General features: G+C 39.6%; 1 long non-coding RNA gene across 1 annotated transcript; it reads right to left on the bottom strand.

Annotated features, from left to right (window-relative positions):
• Positions 1-12,979: 12,979 nt before the first annotated feature.
• LOC140946047 (uncharacterized) lies at positions 12,980-22,335 on the bottom strand. The gene is made up of 2 exons (XR_012166799.1): positions 22,039-22,335; positions 12,980-14,003 (listed from the first exon to the last, which is right to left on the bottom strand). It is a non-coding gene; the product is annotated as an uncharacterized lncRNA (long non-coding RNA).
• Positions 22,336-23,625: the final 1,290 nt, after the last annotated feature.

Raw genomic sequence — 23,625 nt, 5'->3', positions numbered from 1 at the left:
CTTCGCCCCCCCCCCCCCCATAAGTTTTTTAATGGTCCGTCCCTTAGAACATCAAAACCCGTCGAGAACCCCTGAAAAAATGGGTTATTTTGATCGCGTTACATTTTTGTTACGCATTCTATATACCGCAAACTAAGAGACTGAGGGCTTGCAAGATCGGCTTACAGTATAAAATACGGAAAGGGAGGAAACAAATTTGGGGCCGATTTTCGAATTCCCGAAACGCACCTCGTGCCTCGGTCGCCCTTCGGGCGACATGCCGTGCGCCACCGAGGATATGGCTGGCGGTTTTTGATTTTCAAAATGGCGAACCCATAAAGTCGATCTGGGTCAGATAAGAAGCGAAGAAATCGTTTACAGTAGATTCATAAAGATCCCATTAAGCTAATTAATCCTGCTAAGCGACAGGTATAGACATTTTTTAAGGTGAGACTTCAAATAAGTAATTCATTTATTCACACGAAACTCCTCTGGACCCTCTGTCTCCCTCCGAAAATAGCTATTTTTCGGACGGAGAGAAGCGACGACCGGAAATGCGTCTGCTGTTCGCAGGCTACATTTATTGCTAACAATACATTTTTCAATTGCTCCAATGTGCACTAACGCTAAATTCAACTTTGCCTGTTTGCTGTCCGCCTTTTCCCTTACAATCCTTCCAGTTCTTATCCCAGTCAGGGCAATTGCAAACGACGTTGCGCCCTCGCGTGCATGGGTGACGCGTGTAGTTACTTTACACTGAAAACACAGTCTAGACAAGACTTTTTAAAGACCGCGATATACGTTTAAACACTTTTTTGCAAAAAACACATATTTTTCACCTGTTGACTCCTTCGACGACCTTCAAGAAAAAATGAATTTTTCTTCTTTTTTGTCACATCATTTGTTTACAAATTGGTGAATGAAAAAATAAGACTACCAGCAGTCTCTCTTTTTTCTTGGTCCGTCGAGAAAAACTGTCGCTCGACGCTCTCGCGCGAGTGCACTCCCCTCGCTAAATCTGAAGGAAAAGAGAGACTGCTCGCAGTCTATAAAAGAATAAAAATAACTGACATTCAAAAAGAATCCCAATAGGTTAACTAAATAAATGAAATACAAAAGGGAGGGGCTGGACTTACAAGCACGTGACCTGCTGGGACCCAGACCCCTGAAATATAGATTTTTTTTTAGACGCGAAGCGGCCCAAGCTAAGAAAGAGGCTGAAAGTCAAGGCGATGTGGTACAAGCATTAAGAAGGGATCTGGCGGGTGCTGCAGCACGCATGTCTGATATGGCCGGCGAGTTAAGCGATAAACAGAAACAGAAACTGGAACAATACGAGGAGAGGATACTAGAGCAAGACACTGAGCTGGAAGAACAAAGAAAACAGCTCGTGCAGCTGTCTGCATTGGTGGATGAACAGCAAAAGGACATTAACTCCAGGGGAGACAAACTTAGTGAACAACAAAAGGTATGTGACGTTTGTAAGATATGTAACTCTATTGCTAAGAGTCTTCATTGGTGGTGATGTAAGACCATGAATACACCACATATTATTATGTTTAAAATATCTTGAGTGCTGTCCAGATCAGGATAATATGATTCAAGATCCCTCGGGTTACCAGCCGCTGCTTAATTAGCTCGGTTGGCTTAACGACGGTCTGCCGAGCGGGACGTCGCGGCTTCAAACCCCGGCCGGACCGACACTCGTGGTGGTCGTCAAATAAATGAGGAGAAAGTGCTGCCTTTGTTATGTCATCTGCAAACGGGTAAGGAGAAAAAAGCGTTTGCTCTGTATAGCCGCAGCCTTTGTTCACATGAAAACTGTGGGACGTTTTTTTTATTGTTCATCACATTTACCGTACTACAGGAAAAAACTTTTAAACTGAATTAATGGTTGAATTAGTACAGTGCAAAAGAAATAAAGCGGTACAACAACGTAATTTAATTAATATAAAATTAAATTAAATTTTGTTTTTTTTGTTATGAAAACTGTGGGGCGTTAAAGAACCCACACATAAAAGTGCATTAGAATCTGAAAAGCAAACTTGTTGCGAGGAGCGAAATGAAAGACAACAGCAAAATAAAAAGAGGGTAAATTCCGCAGATTACCTTCTCTCTCCCCAGTCTTTGCCCGTCCTTTTTTCACCGTAGTTTTTCTATTCGATTGTTGCAACTCAACTGAGAGCCTGAGACTGGTGTTTTTAACTTTTCCTAGGCGTTAGTGAGGCAAAAGCGGGACACGGTCAAGAAGGGAACTGAACAGGTTGAATACAAAGAACAACTGGCCACAAAAATTGACGAGGAGGGTTGTCCAATACTCACAAATAGACTCCATTGGTGTTAGTGGTGATAAGAAGGGTCTCCATTGGTACCAATGGTACGATTGGTACCAATGGAAAAGCACCCTATTCCAATGGTTCTATTGGTGAATATGCATCTCATTAAGGGGACTTAGATTATCTTCTCATGTGGTCTTAAAATATGAAAAATCAAACTTCAGAAAATCGTAGGGAATTTATTAGAGAAGCCTCGAAAATTGTACATGAAGGGAACGTTCATCTAGAAATTTTTAGCCGTCTTCTCCGAACAGATATTTTACAGAAAACGGTCGTTTGGTGTCCCTGGCTAAATAATGTCAAATTTCGAAAAAGAAGAGTACTTACTGATGGTCACTAAAGTTCAACAGATGAACGATCGAATGGAAAGAAAAGTCCAGCTTCTGGGTTCTTATGAAGATGACTTGGAGCATCTAAGGTAAAGAGACAAGAAACAAAATATGTAAATAAATAAATGCACTTTATTTTAGTGTCAATGTATTTAGAACGAAAGTACCAAAGGGGACACTGTTTTTACGTCTCCTACTGGAGACGGGACCGCCATTTTACGTGGTCATCCAAGCCACCCAACGGTCTATCCGCTCACACTGCAAAGGGAGTACCTTCATTTCTTAGTCAATTTAAGACCCTGAGTGTTGGTCCGGTCTCGGGAATCGAACCCGCGACGACCGCGACCTCCCTCTCTGCAGTCAAGGACTGAGCTAATCCTGCTGCGGTAATAAAATGTCCTATAAAAAATGCTTTTAATTTAACATCTCCTTCGACCGTTCACAGTCCTCTATTTTTGGTAAGATCTTAAGGGCCGAGCTCTCACCGGTACGGGCGACCATCTGGGTCTCATATGTACCGAGGGGGCGGGCTTCGGGTCCCCGCCCCTTTCTGCGGTTTTCACAAACATGCGAATTCTGAAGTTCACAAGCCAACTAACGATCGCGTTTTTCGCTGCCGCCAATCATCCTAACGGACCTCTTAGGAAACAAAACTTTACTGTAACGGGTTCAAAAGGTCATGGTCTCTGATTTGTGATCGGAGGATTTCGATCCGTTTCGTATGTTTCTTTGTTTCAAGGTTCGTTGCTTGTAATCGTAATTATGATTGACGGCAGCCAAAAACTCAATTGTGAAGGCGGCCTTTGAACTTTAGAGTTCGCATGTTTGTGAAAAGCGCAGTAAGTAGATTTCACGCTCATCCCAAGACTGGACTCGGAACATTTAAAACCAAGATGGCCGCCTGATTTCGACGATTTTACGAAGAAATAGTTGACTGATAACAGTCTAACATCACACAATTGTTCTGGAACGCTAAAACCCAGGCAAATGTCCTGAATAAATCCGCGATCAATTCCATAATTCTCATCATCTATGTTTTATAATGGTCTCGGTTATAAAAGGAGAATTTCAAACGATAAAAGCAAAGCTCCTGTTACATCTTGTCGTCATGGCCTCGTTCTTCTATTTTTCTTGATTTATAGACTGTTCATAGACCCCTATTTTTCAGTAGGGTCGTCGAGATCGAGTACTTACCCTTGGGGGCATCCAGCTTGGTTTCAATTGTACTAGGTCTGGCCTGGGGATTTCCGTCGAGTAACAAATCCACTTAGGGGGCGGGGGAAAGTTTAGGAGGAGACGAGAAAAATTTCTGTTTTTCTTCCCTGCCTCCCACCACCGCTAAAACCCCGACACCACCCGACCCTCGTTACATTCGAAACTAAAATGGTCGCCCGTAACGGACTCGTAACGTTAAGTGCTCGATCTCAACGATGTTACGGCAGAATAAACGACAGTGAACGTTTAGAAGTCGGGGTAATATGTCGGGAAGGTAAATGTGCACACCTATATAAAATAAATAGATGGAAAAAGTGAAGATTTTTGTGGTCGAATTACGCGAAATATTTTGTCCTTCGTTTCAGAAATAGTGAGACAGTGGCAGGACAGAAAACGACTGAAGCTACAGGACTTAAGGTTGTCGTGTTGCTCGGATATTGTTAGTTGCAGTTGTGTAGAACGTGTCCTCTTCAGTATAAGATGATGTAACATCTGTTTCTACCGCATCCCTTAGCCTTCGCAGCTAGCGGGATTAGCGGGAGTGCTGTAGTTTTTTGGCGGCGGAGCCGCGTGAAGATTAAGAACCCTAGCGGCTTTACGGCTCGCTTCGCCAATAAATTACCCCGGGCACAAGCATCCCGCCCGCAACGCAGGCTACCGCATCCCTCTCTAATAACTTTGTAGGAAGAGAAGGCTAAATGATGGGATCAACGTTAAATTCACCTAACCTAAAAATTATTTGTTTACCACTGTTTTCATTAAGGCTCTTACTGACACAGAACATCAGCGTTAAGCCGTGAAGTTATCGCCATAAAGTCTGTAAAGGGTCATAAGGAAGTGGATTGTGTGATTCATATTGGTTAATGTGCAGGGCCCAGTTATTCGAAGGCCAATTAGCGCTAAACCAAGGTTAAATGTTAATTCGGGTTTCTTTTTCTTTTGATCAAAAGCATGTCCCCGAATAATTTTATCTATACTTTTGAGAACATCCAATCATCAAATTATAAGCGAAATTTATTAAACTGAATTTGATTTTTAAGCTTTCTTATCTGAATTCAAATTTCCTACTTACCCTGGGTTATCTTAATCCAGCTTTGAACATCCCTGCCCAGATTATATTAAAGCTGTCTTGTTTTTACTGGAATTTTTCACTCTGATTTTGTCGTATTGTACCACATAGATGGATGTTCGAAATCGCCAGGAAGAGACCGCCTACCTTAGAGCATTAATGAGTAGATTAAGAGACGACCTGGATCAACAGCGGAGACTTAATGTTTGTTTAAAGGAAAGAAAGTTAAGATGATATTCTACCTGTGACCACAGGTAACCCAAGCTCACAATAAGAGCCCGTAAGCAACACTACTTTACATAGCTACTTAATAATAGTAATAGGACTGAGTGCAGTCCAGTTCGGTCTTTAATCATACGAGTGATAAACCCGATTTCTTTAATCACGAGTATGATTACAGACCGAATTGGACGACACGAAGTCCTGTTAGCAATTAATCACGACTGTAACAAAATTTGTGATTTTTTAGGGTTTTTTCAATCAAAGCACGAGAAATTCCGAGAGTTTTTTGCTAGCAGTGACAAAAAAGCCATTTAAGCGCGCTCGTGATGGCACGTACTATCCAGTTACTTAGACATGACGCGTACTATCCTACTAGTGCTGAAATCAGTACAATTGATAGCCAATCAGATTTGAGGATCGGCGGGGCTAAATGCAGGGTGCATTCGCAGGCCAGAAAACTGCCCGTGAGAGAAAAACTAAATGTGGTGTCCTTCATTCTCGTATCTGATCTACGCTCACTTAAAACACAGAGAGTTTTGAAAGGTTTGTGAAAGAACCTTGTCGGCAAAAACAACTAACTTTGTTGGCTTTTTTACTTGTGGCCAGAAATCCGCCATGGATATGGATGAGCGTGATACAAAGAGACAAATACATGGCTGTTACATTGACGAACACACCAGACACAAGGTGATGAATGATAAGTATACTATATAATATACAGTAAATGTTGTTTCACTGTCCATGCACTCGTTAGTTGTGGCAAAGTTCCCTTTCGTAAACGGTCGCTGCCATTTTTGAGACACTTGTTAGAACATTTTTCACCCGTGATTGAGAGTGTTTCTATCGTTACACCTGTGAATATAAACAATCACTTATCTTCTAACGTTACTTCGACTAACTCTTCACTTCATACAAATTTGTTCGTCAATCCACGTTCAACTTTCCTAAACTTTGCGGTCTTCAATTCTAGATCTGTTAGAAACAAGATCGAGAGCATTATTGACCACGTCGTAGAAAATGACATTGGCCTTTGCACCGTTACCGAGACCTGGTTAAATGACGCTGATTCCGTCAGTATTGCTCAGTTATCTGTGGCCTGTTATTTCTTCAGGAATTTTTCTCGACAATCGCAAAACCGTGGTGGTGGAAGTGGGATTGTGTTTCGAGACTCTGTCAACGTTTCATTAGTGGATGGGAACGAAAACAAGTCCTTCGAATATTCTGAGTGGATTGTTAAAGTGCACGATCGCTCAATGAGACATATAATGGTGTATCGACCTCCATATTCTTCGTTACATCCTGTTCCTGCCTCTGTTTCCTTTGATGAATTCTCTCAGTTTTTAGAGAATGTTGATGTGCCCCAAGGTTCTTGTTATCTCTGGAGACTTCATCCTTCATTTAGATGACCTCCGTGACAATGAAACCAAGAAATTTATGGATTTACTGGAAACGTTTAGTCTTTCGCAACACGTTTCCGCCCGACCCTTTTATCGGGTCATACCTTATTATAGGAAATTAACGCTCCATGAAATTAAGGTATTGGAAATTAACGCGACTTAAATTAACGCGAATTTAATGGAAAACGACTTTCGAATAGAGAAAATTAACGCGAAAAAGGAGGTAGAATTTCATAATAAAGGAAATTGACGCGATTAAGACACAGTTGGTGGCCGAAATAAAAGGAGAAGATTTTGACATTACTTCTGACAGCGACAAAGATGAAGATGAACTCGAAATATTGTAGACCTTCGCCCTAGATTTTGCGAAAGATAAAAAATAAAGGGTAAATGGAAAGAAAGAAAGCTTCTAATTAATGTTTTTTAGGTGTCAAGAATGTCTGGGCAGGTTCCTAAATTGGGGTTAAAATACTGGAAATTAAGAGCGCGGAAATTAACGCTGCACTTAATTAACGTCGCGGAAATTAACGCTCAGCAAAATTAACGCGAATTTTAATGATTCGCGTTAATTTTATGGAGCGTTAATTTCCTATAATAAGGTACCTTGGATCTAATTATTACTCGTTCGTCGGATGATGTTGTTCTTGCTTCTCCTAAAGCTACTTTTCCCATCTCCGATCATTTTATTATTCAGTGTCCTATCGGCTTCCCGCGACCAGCTTTATCATGCAAAGAACTGACTTTTCGTAAACTCAGAAATATTGATATTGCCGAATTCTCGGCTGATATTGCCTCTTCTATGGTTTGTGCAAGCGTACACTGGGACAACATTGATGCACTCTCCGACTGCTTTAACATGACCCTTACTGACATTTTGGACAAGCATGCCCCGCTTAAAACAAGGATTATGATAAATCGTCCAAAGATCCCGTGGTTTAATGATGACATTAAACAACTCAAGCGTAAACGTCGTCGCCTTGAAAAGAAAGCCTTGAAAACTGACCTCCCTGGCGTCTGGAATAATTACCATAAAGTTCGTAATCAGTACTCTGCACTTCTTAAATCTGCACGTGTGAATTATTATTCAAACCTAATTGATCAGTGTGCGGGTGACTCTCGCAAGCTATTTCGTGTGGTTAATTCTTTGTCCAGGGAACCACTTGAGACGGCTCTTCCAGAGCACGATGATCCCACTAAGCTAGCAAACGAATTTGGCACCTTCTTCCTCAAAAAAAATTGAAATCATAAAGGAAAATCTTGACAAGTTTCAAGTTCAAGAGCCTCGACTTGCTCCTGTTACTCCAAAGGAGAATCTGGAGAATTTTTCTCCGCTATCCATAGGAGAAGTGTGTAAGATTGTTCGAGAATCCTCCAATGCCTCTTATCGGTTGGATCCTGTTCCTACATGGCTAGTGAAGTCCTGTCTTGGTGTATTAGCGCCCTCTGTCACTGAGATGGTTAATCTCTCTCTCTTCTCAGTGGTTGCGTTCCAGAAAATTGGAGAACTGCTGTTGTCATCCCTCTCTTTAAAAACCTGGACTTGATTTGGTCTACAAAAATTTCCGTGCAGTCAGTAATCTTCCATTCATTTCCAAGGTAGTGGAAAAGGCTGCACTTCAACAAAGAAATCGTTTAATGATCAATGACGCGAAAACTGACTTTCTAATTATTGGCACCCGTAAACAACTTGAAAAAACATCTACAATCTATTATCATTGGTGACACCGTCATTAAACCTTTAGAAAGCGTCCGGAACCTCGGGTCCTGGTTCGATGCTCATATGCGAATGAACGTTCACATAGGCAAGATTTGTAGCAAGGCTTTTCGCGGACTATACAACATAAGACAGATCAGAAAATTCCTTACCGTGCAATCCACAAAGACATCGATCCATGTCCTTGTATCTTTGCACCTTGATTACTATAACGCACTTCTATTTAGTCTACTTAAATATCAGCTTGATCGTTTACAGAAAGTCCAGAATGCCGCGGCTAGAGTGACTTTTCAGATTGCGAAATTTGATCATATATCACACCCGCTCTTATCGACTTACATTGCCTTCCTGTAACATTTAGAGTTCAATTCAAATTGCTCCTTCTTGTTTACAAGTCACTACACAACCAAGTCCATCCTACATTAAAAATCTTTTATCCCTGAAACCAGCTGCTAATTATGCCCTTCGTTCGTCCGCACAATCTCTTCTGTTCGTTCCAAAAGTCAACTGCTCTGCACTTGGGGATCAGGCCTTTACTCATGCTGCACCTGTTTTATTAGCCTCCCACGCAGACGTTCTTACGGGTTCGTGAATATGAAATCGCTGCCATTAACTACAAGAACAAGTAGCAGCCTAGCCATTTTCAAAAAGCAACTTAAAACATTTCCTTTTAGGAAAGCTTTTATTTGTTGGAATAGTTCTAATGTTTAATTTTAATTTAGTTTGGAATTTTCGAATTTCATTTTTTTTTTTAGATTTTACCATAGCGTAACATATCATTGTTATTATTATAGCTTTCAGGGATTTTTAATTTATTTATTTATTATTTATTCATTAATTTAACTTCATGTAAAGTGCTTTTGAATATTCTTCTATAGTTTTAGCGCTATACAAATTCATTATCATTATTATTAAGGTCAATCGTAACCCAGGGTCGAACCCAGACCTTTCCTATCCTAATCCTTCTCCCTTACCACTACACTACAACACCGACCCGACAAAATTTGGAAAATTTAAGTACATAAACTAGTAAACTGTCTTTCTTAAAACTGATACATCAATAATAGGTGACCCTAGCCTTTTCCAAATCTTTTTTTTTTTTTCCAACGACGTTCTTTCTACGACTATTCAAAAACGTAATACACAGATTTAACCAGGGCTAAAAGCGAAGCTCTCGTTAATATACTTTTTGCCCCATTGTAATTTTATTATGGTATATTTGTTATTAGTAAAATCCAACTAGTAATCTATTATCAATGCTGTGTTCTGATTGGTTGAGCTACTACTAGGATATATGTTATAGCCCACTACTAGCGAAAAGCGCCGGCTTTGAAAACCAAAACAATGGCGCAGAATCGCGTTTTGCTAGCTAAAGTTGTTTTGTCTCGATATTTTTGACTAACTAGTTGGATTTTACCAAAACAATTATCCCTCTCGCCCTCATGGCCTCTGAGTCAATAGCCCATTCGGCCTTCGGCCTCATGGGCTATTGACTTAGAGCCCATTCGGGCTCGGGGAATAATTGTTAATTATTGTATATTTCGATAGAATAGCGCCGTATAGAGGAGACGTAATAAAGTGTATGTTATGTTATGTTATGAGTTACTCAAACAAACAAATACAATCATGTAATGCTAAACGGTGATGGCAACGAGAACGGCAAAAAATATCAACTGTTCTTATTAGCAAAAAAAAGCTTTACAAGTGCAGCACGCTTTCTTGTACATTTTTTTGACGTTGTTTTGCAACACGACAACGTGAGACGTCTCAGTTACACATCTTATATAGGAAATGTCGTATGTGCTCACCACAATTTTTGTTGCTTGTGTCCTTGGTCGCTTTTTTTTTCACTGCCGCTCATTGTCACCTCGCTGGCCGCTAGAATTTCTCATTTTCTCACCGTCAATTTTCATGTTTTTCTTCGGACGAAATTCGTCTCTTTTGTTCTGTATCTAACGCTTTACCTCTTTCCCTGTTATTCACGCCAGTAAAGACAAAAAAATGTAGTCAGACTCGATTTTGTTGTTGTTTTTTCTCTCTAAGAGGTCCGAGTGGCCATGCGATGACCCGCCAAAAAACCTAGTGTTGCATTTGGGTTGCTATACCTGTGGATTGAGTTATTTCACATTGGTATGCCTGTGGTGCGGACAGAACACTTACGGTCACGTTATTTCCAAATTTTCTCGGATGCATAGATAACCAAATTTTCTTACTCATATTGCTCCGCTGCGCGCTAGACGTTTCACTGTCCCCTATTTTCTTGTAAAATCGTCTAGATCGAGCGCTTTGCGTTACGAGCGACCATCTTGCACGAGTGTCAAAACTACTTAGGTGGCAGGGGGTGGTTTGGGAGGAAGCGAGAGAAATAGAGGGACTGTAATAACATCACTGCGGCTCGCGTTCACGGAGCACGTTGTACCAGCAACGCAGGCGCTTGATTGGTCATTAAACGATAGATGTTAATTTGCGTTGACAACGGGCTTAGTTTAAGTCGCCGACACTGACAAGTCGTTGACAAGTCGTCGTTTCTTTTAAACGTACGCTTTCATAACACATAAGCCACATCTTGCGCAAACACGCGAAGGATTTTTGGTATTTTGAGGATGAATCACGTAAGCCAACATGCTTCTGAAGCATCCCAGCCAGAGATGTTATTACAGTCCCCTATTTTTCTCGCTTCCTCCCAAACCGCCCCCCGCCCCCTAAGTAGTTTTGACACTCATGCAAGATGGCAGCCCGTAACGCAAAGCGCTCGATCTCGACAATCTCACGGAAAAATCGGTGACTGTGAACAGTTTACTGCGCGCGCTCTCCTTTATTACTGGCTTTATTATAACTTAATTAATCCAGAGAATATATTACATGTATCTTACCAATGGTGGCGTCGATCGTTAAAAATGGCAACGACCGTAACGAAAGGGAAATATGCGTCGTCGTGATCCATTACCTTCAGTGAATGATTATGGAGATGAGTCAGATGCCAAGACAAAGCATCTATAATTCTTATTCTGCCTCAGCCTTCGGCTCAATTAATAACACTTACCTCGACCTAGATTATTCCTAATATCACACAAACCTCATCCAATAATTGTTTATAATTGTGTATGCAATTTCCGTTACAGGAGGAACTTAAAAAGAAAAAGGCAGCAGAGAAACTTAAGAGGAAAAATTACGAAATAGAGTCACTCAAAAAGGTAAGAAATGTGGGAGAGCTTTTCATGTATTTATGGTATGAAATGGTCCTCCTGGATTGGTAATATTTAATTCTGCAATCTATAACTGACTTCACTTAGTGTCGCTTAATTTCAGACTACATAACAGAAGAAGATCGGCGACAACATTGTTGAGACATTTTCCTCAAATGGTGTAACTCCGGAGAACAAAACAATCCACACCTCTCCTCTGTCTCCTCCATTCAAAGTTGGAGTGTTTTATGTTTTCTGCAGGTAGCTCGAACAGCAACACAGCAATGTACCGAGGGGATGGCAAAAAGTCAGACAGACCCTTTAGGGCGCAGTGTCTCAATTAATTTTGTCGCCAATGGTAGATAGAGAGATATGTAAGTTATACATGTATCTATTGAATAAATGGTAAAAGTATTATTTATAAAAGCTTTTGAGAATGTGTGTAGTGGCTACAGTGGCATATCGTGTAGAGATGATGACCACACTGAAAATAAGAAAGAACTGTTTCAGCCTCAAAGTACAAATTCAGCCCTGCAGGCCGATATCTGATCCAGCCCCTCCTGGAGTCATTGAACACAGTTCAAACGAAAACAGCCCAATCTAAACGCTCTTCCAGCCCACGCTGGGGCCCATTTCAGCTACTGGGTCCAAATCAACCCTAGGTAGTTGGACTATATTGGCCCTGATTTAAGGGAGCCAAAATGAGATTCAAAAATAGGACTGCATTTTACTTACCGAAACGGTCCCATTTTTAGGGCTGAAAGAGATCTTTCTGATTTACTATGCACCTACTTTATAACTGAAAACCTCTCTTGCTGAAATTCAGAGCCTAATTTGGTTAAAGCCTTGTTTTTCGTACATTTCAGCATTTTCCCATTAAAATCTTGACGAAACTTCATTCGATCTAAAACTGTTGAATTAAAATTTATGGCCGGTGATAAATCGGTCGCTCTTGTACAGACCCCCCCCCCCTCCCCCTCCTCTTTTCCTGTGGGGAGGGGGGTCTGTACACAGGCTTGTCAATTTGCTTCTCTGTCATTGGTTAAGGCACGGCTTTTCTAAGATCTGCGCGCGTCGCCGAAACTGTGGTTGCGTTGTCTGTGCTAAATCTGCCTACTTTATTACGTGTAAACCCTTTTCTTCTCTTCTTTCGTTAATTCTCAATTCACCCCATTTTCCCTAAAAATTCAATCTCAATGCCCTTATAAATGACTACGCGCGATGTGAATGTGTAAAAGCCAAGGTGTCCGAGGTTGTATTTTGTCAGTTTATAGGAACTTATGTCCGCTGACCGAGAACTGAATGAAACTGCAGTCAAGTTGCAACTTCTTCGAGTCCAGCAGAGTAAGTGCATGGAACTCTGTTTTGTACATGTATTAACCTTCCTTAGCGGACATTGTTTTGGCTCAAAACATAAAAGTTTTCACAAAATTGAACTTTGTTATCTCTGAGAACACATAGTTCAATTCCCGATGTCAACGGCTATTAAGGGATTATTTTTTTTCCCTTCAATCTTCTTAATAATAATAATAATAATAATAATATAGATTCTTATTAAGCGCATTTCTATCCTCAATGCGCTTTACAGTATGAAAGCCGATTGAAGATCATTACATTTCTAGCCTATTGTGACATTATACATCAAGTATTGTAAAACTTTAAAAAAAAAAATCCTAAAATGTTATCATGTTTGTAAAAACTTTAAAACCAACTTGTAAAACTTAAAAATCCTAAAATGTAAGGCATGAAAATCAATAATCAAGTCAGTTGTAAAACTTTTAAAAAAAAACCTAAAATGTTAAGCATGAGAATCAATTGAAACATTTCCTGAAAAGAAATGTTTTAAGTTTTGTTTTAAATGTTGTAACACTGTCCGCATTTTTGATATATTCTGGGGTAGTGTTCCATAACTGAGGTGCTGCAGTGGAAAACGCGCGTCCTCCATATGTTTTGGATTTTATGGCTGGGGTGCATAATAGCGAACGGGATGACGATCGTAGAGCTCTTGATGGATGATAATCCTTAATCAGAGGTTCCAGACATCCAGCAGATTTTCCATTTAAGATCTTATATGTGATAAGAAGAATCTTAAAATGAATCCTTGCTTTCACAGGTAGCCAGTGCAGGCTCTTTAATAAAGATGTAATGTGGTCAGAGCTGCAGGCTTCTGTTATCATTCGAGCTGCGGTATTCAGAATTGAGGAACGCCATACTCTAAACATCGTGGCGGAGATGTTGCATCCGCTATAGAAACTCGCTGAGATCGGCCAAGCAAGTAAGAGGAGAACCATTTAAGAGCTGTTTCTGTGAAATTAAAATATTTTCTTAGCCTCGCGACGAGAATTTGGTGATCTAGGGTGTCGAAAGCTGCGGACAGGTTAAGTAGCACAAGTATTACTTCACCGTTGGAGACAAGAGTCTTTAGGATGTCATCGGTAACTCTGAGTAGCGCAGTCTCTGTTGAGTGATATTTCCTATAAACAGACTGTAAGGCAGGAAACAGATCATTGTCATTCAAGTAGTTGTGAACTTGGATGGCAGCTGATTTTTCTAATACCTTGGAGAGGAATGGTATGTTAGCTATAGGTCTGTAGTTCGCTAATAAATAAGGTTTAAGATCAGGCTTTTTCAATTTTGGACGAACCAGCGATGTTTTTAATAAGGTCGGAAAGATCCCATTTGAGAACGATTGTCTCACAATTCCGCTGATCATAGGTAGTACAGAAATATGTCGGACTTATGTCTAACGAAGAAATCTGGCCACTTCGAGGGTTCTTGACAGTTTCACTGTTACTGACGGATCTCCAACCTGATAAAATACTCCTCTTTCCTAGGTGTCAAGAACGTCAGAAGTGTATGCAAAATAGTGGAAATTAAAGGAGCTGTGTCACGAAATTTATCAAAATTCAAGCAGTAGGAACTGCCACCAAATTGAGTGAATCATAAAAATAACAGCTCAAAACATTATAAGAACATATATCTGTCTGGATTTGCAAAAACATGGCTACAGAAATCTCTCTTATATACCCTCTGACTGAACCTTGTAGTGGAGCATGTTTTTTTTTTTTTTTTTTTTTCATAGTTACCTTTTATTTATTCAATCGGTACCGGATAGGCCACAGTACATAGACTTTGATGAGTTTCTCGCTGGCTTTTAACCTATTACCCCGCCCCCCCCCCCCCCCCCCCCCCCTCCAAAAAAAAAAAAGTTTTTCATAACTTCCCATAGTTCTCATTGTATGTCAGTTTGAAATCAGCGAGCGTATTAGACTGACCTCGGCTCTCATGGTGGGTTATCTTAGAGTTTTTTTGGCCGCCTTGAGCAAAGTTTTCCGGAAGGCATCATTAAGCCTTATGAAGGAACAATTCTCTCGTCTGGCAAAGTCTGCTACGTCCAATATCTTCTGGTATTTCGTCTCCTTTCGGGCTACACGGGTAAAAGACTGATCCCGGGCTTGAGACGGAAAGATTGGATATTGCGAGCTTTATTGTTGGCAGTAACATATGGCGTACATTTGCGGACAAAAATAATTGAAAAAAAAAGACAATTTGAAGTTCAAAAATTAGACTATCCATGTCGAAATCTCGTCCTATGAATTTGAAATCGCAATGAACGTAGTCGAAATGGCATCATTCGAAATTGAAGTTACTTTGAACAAGTTGAAACTATAAAGGGAAAACTCGATATCGCGGATGTTGAAGTTCAAATCACCATTCCAACTAAAATGCAAATTACATGATTTGAACTTCAATTCACCTTCTCCACTCTAATAAGCCACTTAATCGTCAACAATGCAACCATAATCTTCCACAAAATTCCAAATGAAACCTTTAATTTGAACTTTAAAGTCACGTCACATATTCGAATTCGAAAAACCAAAATTTCAATTCGAAAGGAAGCGGAAGTAAAAATACACAGAAACCGAGTGACGACTAGGTACGAGTCTACGGATGGGAGGCTTGGAACCTGAGCTTTCCTCATCTCTGATGTGATCATCGTCATGGCTGCTCGATGGCTACCGAACAACGAAGAGTTTTTCGTTGGACTGGTTACACTTTTTGAGGCATCAGAAACTAATCTAAACTCAGTATCATACGATAATTCTGAATTTTTATTTCGTCGACTTGATGCTCACCATGCACCAGAGAACTTTGTCAACTCTGCTAACAGTGTTGACAAGCCTACACGACTCCTGCAGTTCGCGGATAAATAAATTCTAATAAAGCCTTCATAGCTTAGCTTTAACTAGGATGTCCTTTAGGGATTTTCCCTTACGATATGAGATGATGGGGGCTCCTTAAAGATTTCTCTCAGTTGCGGTTGATTTTCTATAAGGTGCCATTTCCCCATGAGTGTGTCCATTAGGTTAGGCAATGTCAGACGGTATTGTGTTACAAAGGGCAGTATTTTCTGCGCTAGCGACATTTCTCTATCAGAGAATTTAATCTCTGAAAGGTGTTTTTCTACAATTCTAGCTGAGTAATCTCTATTCTGCAGGCGTGTTTTGAAATTGCTCATGTTTTCCTCAAAAGTAAATTGAGAGTAATTTGTTCTCAGAAACCTTAACGCTTCTCCTTTTATAAAGTTTAAGTTTGCCACTACAGCCCAGAATCTGTTGGATTGTCCTAGAGTCACCCTTATCATTCACATTGTCCGCCATATTGACCAGAGAGTTCGAGTGAAGGGAAATCTTTTCGCGCCAAAATGCAGTTATGCAAACATCCCGTATGTACAATGTAGCGAAACTCTTATCATTTCCGGTTGCTGTGTATTTTTACTTCCGCTTCCTTTTGAATTAAAATTTTGGTTTTTCGAATTCGAATATGTGACGTGACTTTAAGTTCAAATTAAAGGTTTCATTTGGAATTTTGTGGAAGATTATGGTTGCATTGTTGACGATTAAGTGGCTTATTAGAGTGGAGAAGGTGAATTGAAGTTCAAATCATGTAATTTGCATTTTAGTTGGAATGGTGATTTGAACTTCAACATCCGCGATGTCGAGTTTTCCCTTTATAGTTTCAACTTCTTCAAAATAACTTCAAGTTCGAATGATGCTATTTCGACTGCGTTCATTGCGATTTCAAATTCATAGGACGAGATTTCGACATGGATAGTCTAATTTTTGAACTTCAAATTGTCTTTTATTTTCAATTATTTTTGTCCGCAAATGTACGCCATAGTAACAAGTCTTTGGCCGCACAAAGTAGGTTCTAGGGTTGAAATCTATTCGGCAAGAGTTTTTTTTAATTGACAACAAATTAACAACATTAATACACAGCAGAAAGTAAAATAATAAATAAGTAAATAAATATGTCAGTAAGTAACAAAACAAATTTCAATAAAAATAAAAAGTATTGAAAAAAAAATAATAGTAATAATAATAATAATAATAATAATAATAATAATAATAATAATAATAATAATAATAATAATAATAATAATAATAATAATAAACTGTCAGTTGCCAAAATTGTGGCAAACAATATTAAATATTCGGCAAGATGGGAATTCATGCTGATTTCTGACCAGGCCAAAGACTTAGTTAAACAAGAATCGCCGAAAGGCGATTTTTAACTGGGCTGCCAAGGGGCTATTTTTTCTGAGGGGAGGGGGCGGCTATACACACTCAGGCTACCATAAAACCTTGTCGGCAACCATTGCATGCGACAGAACCTCAAGTGAGACTGAAACATAAACTCATTCAAAACATTGTACCCTTTTGAAAGACTTTCGTAACCCAAAAAAAAGAGTACCATTTTTAAGTGGGGGCTGTATAATAACTTTTAAATTCCACCACTATGAATAAAAATAGACAAGTTAGCCATTAATTCTAAGCAGGAAACAATTTGCATTATTTCCACGTACCCCTCCCCTAATCCCTCTGTGCCCGTAAATACAGCGTGACAGTATAACGTGACGTAACTGGAAATTCCAAAAATTGTTGTCGTTCTACGAGTATAATGAGCTGATTTACACTAGACATAAATATTGTATTATATGAAAACCAGAAGTATACTAAAACAGACAGTTAACTGCCCATTGATCCCGCCTGATCCAGGGGCCTCACTGACTGCACGGAGACTTTACTGCGCTTTTCACAAACATGCGAACTCTAAAGTTCAAAAGCCACCTTCACAATTACATACATACATACATACATAAACTTTATTTATCCTCGGATTTTAGTGTAGCTTACATAGCTAGTGTCTCCGATCCTAACTAATTTTAAAAGTTACAACATATATAATATAATATTAATTAATGTATTATTAACTAAAACCGTGCACTAACAATTTGAGCTTAAATTCACTAAAATCTACAGTCTTTCTAAAGTGATCAGGTAGAGAATTCCAGTACTTAACAGATGAATAGCTAAAGGAATTTAGACCATATGTGGTTGTAGACGGCTTAGGAAGTGATAAAATATTAGTACCCCGTAGGGAGTAAGCAGTAGCTCTTAACTTGATCAGTTGTTTTAAATAGCACGGATATTTACCAAAATGGAGACAAATAGTGTTTATCGCTGCCGTCAATCATAATTACGATCAAAAGCAACGAACCTTGAAACAGAGAAACACACAAAACGGATCGAAATCCACAAATCACAAACCATGACCTTTTGAACCCGTGAAGTAGAGTTTTGTTTCCTAAGAGGTCCGTTAAGATGATTGACAGCAGCGAAAAACGCAATCGTCGGTTGGCTTCTGAACTTCGGAATTCGGATGTTTGTGAAAAGTGCGATCCTAATTTGCGGTCCACAGTCTACAAGAAAACGCACTATTTTTTCCACAAGAAGAAAAATATTCAGTTTTAAGATTTTCCTCATGGTATTTTTCTCTAACTTAAAGAAATAAAATCCTTAGCATTTTGAGACCTAAAAAAGTTTACAGACTTCTCGCTCGCATGTTGCGTTCACCAGCACGCACTTCAAACAATGTAAATAGATGAAACGATCGATAACATATTTTTTACCTGATACCGATGCGAGTTAAAAATTCGCTCCAGTTCTGTTTGTCTCACCCAAGACGAACTTTTCTTCATGGAAGATAACTATGCCGCTTTATAACTCGTCCGAAGTTTTTGTGCCAGCTAAATAATATGGAAACACTATTCACAGTGACTCCTTGGATATTAAAAAGACTGAACGTGACGCACTATTATGCCTTTGTTTACTTCTGATCACATCTTCAAGCGAAGTCTCTCTTTTCAAGCGATTCATCTCAATGCACAATAATTGACCCTTATATTAGTTAAAACCCTATGGTTCATTTATATTAATGCTGTTTTTGCCCCTCACATTGACTGTGTTCGTTCGTATTCAAAACACCTTTACGAAAATAAAGGTCGTATAAGTCATGTGTGTCAGGGGCGGATCTAGGGGGAGGGTGCAGGGGGTGCGCACCCCTCCCTGAGATGACCTGCGGTTTTCTAATACAACTGGTATTCTGCAAAAAAAAAAAGAACTATGTAGTTTATTGGTGTTGAAGTAGAGCAAGAGACGAGTGCACCCCTCCTAAAAAAAAACCTGGATCCGCCCCTGTGTGTTATGTTTCGAGATAAATGGATTATACGCTTTTTTAAGTTTCCATTTTGCGGTGACTTCAGTTAACATCTTCATAAAATGGTAAAAGAAATATCAAGAAACATCACGAGAGCTAAAAAACTTACAAAGGCATGTTTCTGAAACTCGCTAATGCGGATGGGATGTTCCGGTGAAGCTTTAAACTTGTGCATTGTGCGCGAAATTCTCAGAGTCCCTATTTTTGTCCGTGTCTTCTTTATCCTCAGTATCCGAAATTTAGACCTCCAAAGTGGCGTGTGTTGCATTAAATAGAAGGAAATATTTAAAGGAAAAGCCAGTCTAACATGGCAAAGTTGTCACGTCCCTCGCTCATAGACGTGCGTAGTGCCATTCATCGGCAACTGAGTTGTTCGCTTCACTGACTACGAAGGCTTACAATCAAGTCTTCAGCCATAGTGTCGTCAACTGGTGAAATACCTTGCTCATAAATTGTGCTTCTTAATTGCTCATGTACTACATCGATCGATAATTCTCTCTTTGAGTTCACGAAGCGGCCACGGCGTTCCAAATCTGATGCTCACAGTCATCTTTTAGTGTGAACCTACCGTGAACAGCGTGTCGGTTTGAATGCAACGCGAGCATTTCTCTGAGTTTCCCAGCGCCAACATCATCTAACTGACTTAAACTCGAACAATAAAAAAATTATAGAGTGACTCCCATGATCGAATCGCTTCGAACAACGCAAATAGCCTTCTTCAGGTTCGCAACGCTTTGTGGGTTTTTCAGGGGGAGCGCAGACGAGGTACAAAAAGTATCCGTGCAAGGGTTCGTGCAAGAGAAACTCATATGAAACCATTTGTGAGAACATCGTTTCTCGGTACCAGACCCTCGTGTCTTCCCTCCCCCGGGAGACCACTTTTGACACCGACGACCGAAAGCCCATTTTATGACTGGGCGCACAGGCAGCCCAGTAAAAATTGTGCAAAAGGCGGGGGCTGTATGTCTCCTTTTCAACCGCTGGTTTACATCCGGGATCTCGAATAAATCGACTGTCAGTGAGTCGAGAAATGTTCCATGTGACGATTTATGTGGAGAAAGCGAGAGTTTTACGGAGTAATTTGACGATGTTTTGCCCGTGTTAAAGGAACAGTATGCCGTTACTGCGCATGCACCAAACTTTGATTTTTGGACAGGATGTCGCGAAATCAAAAGATGCGAGGAGAGTAAGAGAATCTTGAAAAATCCGTTTGCATCGCGCTTGGCCGGGTTCAATACGACACTAAAACTTCTCAGGATTATAGATCAATGATATATTGTTCCTGCTAAGTTTCTATTTGGGCAAAATCTGGATTTTTTGGCGTTACTTTTATTGCCGTTGGCCGGAGGACCAAAAGATTGGAAGCACTATGATGCCGATTGAAGGCTTATTTCTTCTGCTAGCTTCCATACAAGCTCAGATAATTGTGAAAGGAATACGCAGAAATGAAACAGCAACAATAAAGAATGTAAGAAAGAAACCGTTGAGACATTGATGTGACTGAGGAGATCTTGTGGAGGGGAGCTTCGTGAAGCAGAATGTTTTGCAACGACGCGTTAGTAAACTTTTAAATGAATCTCCCTACGGCCGACAAAATCGAACAAACAGGCGCTACACGTTCTGAAAAACTAGTGACATGAATCATAATATCATTCTTGACTAACCTTTGTGATGATTCATAGCGTTGAGATTGCATTTTTATTTATGTCTCTCAAACGTTTGAGGCTAGAACGCGAGCAAATCAGGCAGATATTACTGGACTTGGAGCGATTGACCTCTGACACGAGTTTCAAATTAGAAAATATGTTTTTAAAGCGAGCGGAACGAGATTTTCGGGTCGCGAGGCGGCCCAGCTAGCGATAAAATCGCGATGAGTCTTCGAACCGCGAGCCAAATTTTTATATAAGACGAAAGACTTCTTCGAAAGTCTAAAATACTACTTGAGAATATAAACAACAAATCTCTGTCGGCGGTGCTGTCCGGAAGGAAATATTGTGGGGTCAATTTGACAGTTCTATTGTCTTTTGAAGAAAAAACAGATGACACTCGCGCGTGCGCATAATCGGGACACTGTCCCTTTAAGTGTGGAAGTATTATGAGTGGTTTTGGGAAGTGTTGTGATTGCCGCGAAAGTCATTCATAGTGTGATTTACCGAAAGTGTTGACAGACAAATCTCAGGTATGTGCGGTTGAGCTCGTGTTACTAGAATACTTTGTGTCAAACATAAAAACGCTCCGTGAGTGTTTAGTTCAGGTGATTTTGTCTTAGAAAGCCTATTCTGTGCTCAAAGATTGTGGATTCTTAATCTGTTTTCGGCCGACACTGAGCTGTGGGCCTCACCGTTTGGCTGACTAATTTCTGAACGTTTCAAATGTTGTTTATTTCATCGCAAAATCCTGTTACTTCTGTGAGAGAACTTTACCGTCTATTGCCAGCAATAATGCTGTCATTGTTTAGCTTCAGCTAGTGACTTTTAACTGCTTCCCATTCCACTTAGATGTCAAATAGTTAAAATGCACTTGAAATTTCTTTAGCCACGTTTTAACAAATCCAGACAGATATATAACAAAACAAATACAATAGAAGGCACAGATGGACAAACTTGAAGAAGATTCATTTTTGTGGTTTTTAGCGTTTACTATAATGCGTGGGATTTTGTCATTTACGAGTAATTTCTCCGATAACGTTAAGTTCAGCTGTAAGTTCCATAGCAAATAAGAACGCATAATTGGCACTAGATATTGACAAAGTGAACTGGACAGCCGTGACACAGCCCCTTTATGATCGTGGAAATCAAAGCTCCACATTAACGGCGGGAAAATTAACGTTTCAAAAAATTAACGCGACTTAAATTCGTGAGTCGTTAATTTCCTATAAAAAGGCAATAACCAGAAAGTCATGGGTTTGACTCCTGGTTGGAGAATTATAAAATTTGGTACGTAATATTATGAACTTCCGCAATGTGGTTGGACTTGCTCTGATTCAGGCACAACATCCGGGATATTCAGGTCTAGGTGCTATGGCAACTAACCTGTCTTCCTTCGCTGAGATGATCTCTCATCTTCTCTAACTTGTGTTCTAAATCAGCGATGATTTTAATCCTTTCCTTCAATTGCTTCTCTGTGGTTTGAAGTTTCTGAAAAGGGCAAAAAAAGAAATCAAAGAATTAAAATAACATAATTGGTACTCTCATTCACAGGAACAGACAAGAGTCGACGCTCTGTTTGAATACAGGCTTGGGTAACGCTGCACAAATGATATATCTCAATGAACTGCCAAAGCAAGCCGTTTACAAATAATCCTGCGGCTAAACTTAATGCATGAAAAACCGGCAGAAAAAGAAAAAGCTACTTAAACGAGCAATTAGTTACAAGGAATTACCTGCGCTAACGAGCTTGCAATACAAGCATGCATTGAAATTATTACATGTATAACTACAACGAAATAAAACTGTGATTACGGTTGGTATTAGCTTCTTCCAGTAGCCGCTTTCATGGACACTTGAACGCTTCACTTTCCGCAAAAATTCAAACTGTGACTTTCCCGATAAACCTAAAATATTGCGTGGCTCTGTGCAGAAAATTTACACGTTTTTTTCAAGTGGCTTGACATTCATTGAACTTCAACGGACTCTGAAAACCTGTCAGCCGCTCAGATCAGATCAAACCTAGACATTTAGACAATATAGAACGAATTATGACCCCATTAAAAACAACGGAATGAGAAAAAAAAAACAGACATTTTGCGACAGACAAGAGCATTAATAGAAACAAGGATATTTAATTTGTGATAAAACTTAATTTTGGACAATCCAGACTTCTTTGGTATTAACTAAGAAACTACAGGGAAACATAACTATTCAGTTTATTGACATTCCTGAAAGGACATTTGTCTCGTTTTGTTTTTAAAACATGAAGATGTATCAACAACACAAAAGCTCAAAAGCCGAATCCATTACACTAAGTAAACAAGTAAACGAACTTCCTGCTGCACGCTCGCTGCACGCATTTGCAAGCGTAATACAGTCACTTCGGAAGCTTAATAGCAACCGTAATTTTCAAGGAGTTATAATAACTGCTCTAGTGGGGTTAATTTAACTCCTTACAGTACAGTTATTTTTTTCGGAGTTATTTTAACTCCAAAAAGTTTTACTCCATTTTTCGAGTTATAATAACTCCCTATAAATTACTGTGCACGAAAACAAAATGGCGGCTTACGAGAATGAACTGGACAGAAAGGAATGTGGGTTTATCAATAGCCTTCGGGTAAAACGTGTTAACAATGACGATAAAAGGATACTTAATTGTCTTGGCTTTACTTATTACATGTAACTTTGTACAAAAACATTGTTGATTAGAGTTATGTAAGGCTTGCCATGAATTAATCCCTCATAGCGTCATAACTCTGCGAATATTTGACCAATTTCTATGAAATTTAGCCAACCAAATTATCCTGTAAACATCTGAAAAATATAGGCTTAACATCTCTCTAACACTCCGTTGCGTTATGTATGTAATAACGAATAAGTACAAAAAAGTTTTAAGCGTTTAAGAATAATAATAATAACTTTGTTTTATTGTCAATGTATTTAGCTCAACAGTTATATCAGCTAATTGGG

Source organism: Porites lutea, chromosome 1 (genome assembly GCF_958299795.1).
Source record: "Porites lutea chromosome 1, jaPorLute2.1, whole genome shotgun sequence".
NCBI classification, from domain to species: Eukaryota; Metazoa; Cnidaria; class Anthozoa; order Scleractinia; family Poritidae; genus Porites; species Porites lutea.
Note: the sequence above shows the minus strand (reverse complement) of the source record. Positions and strands in the feature narration are given on the sequence as shown.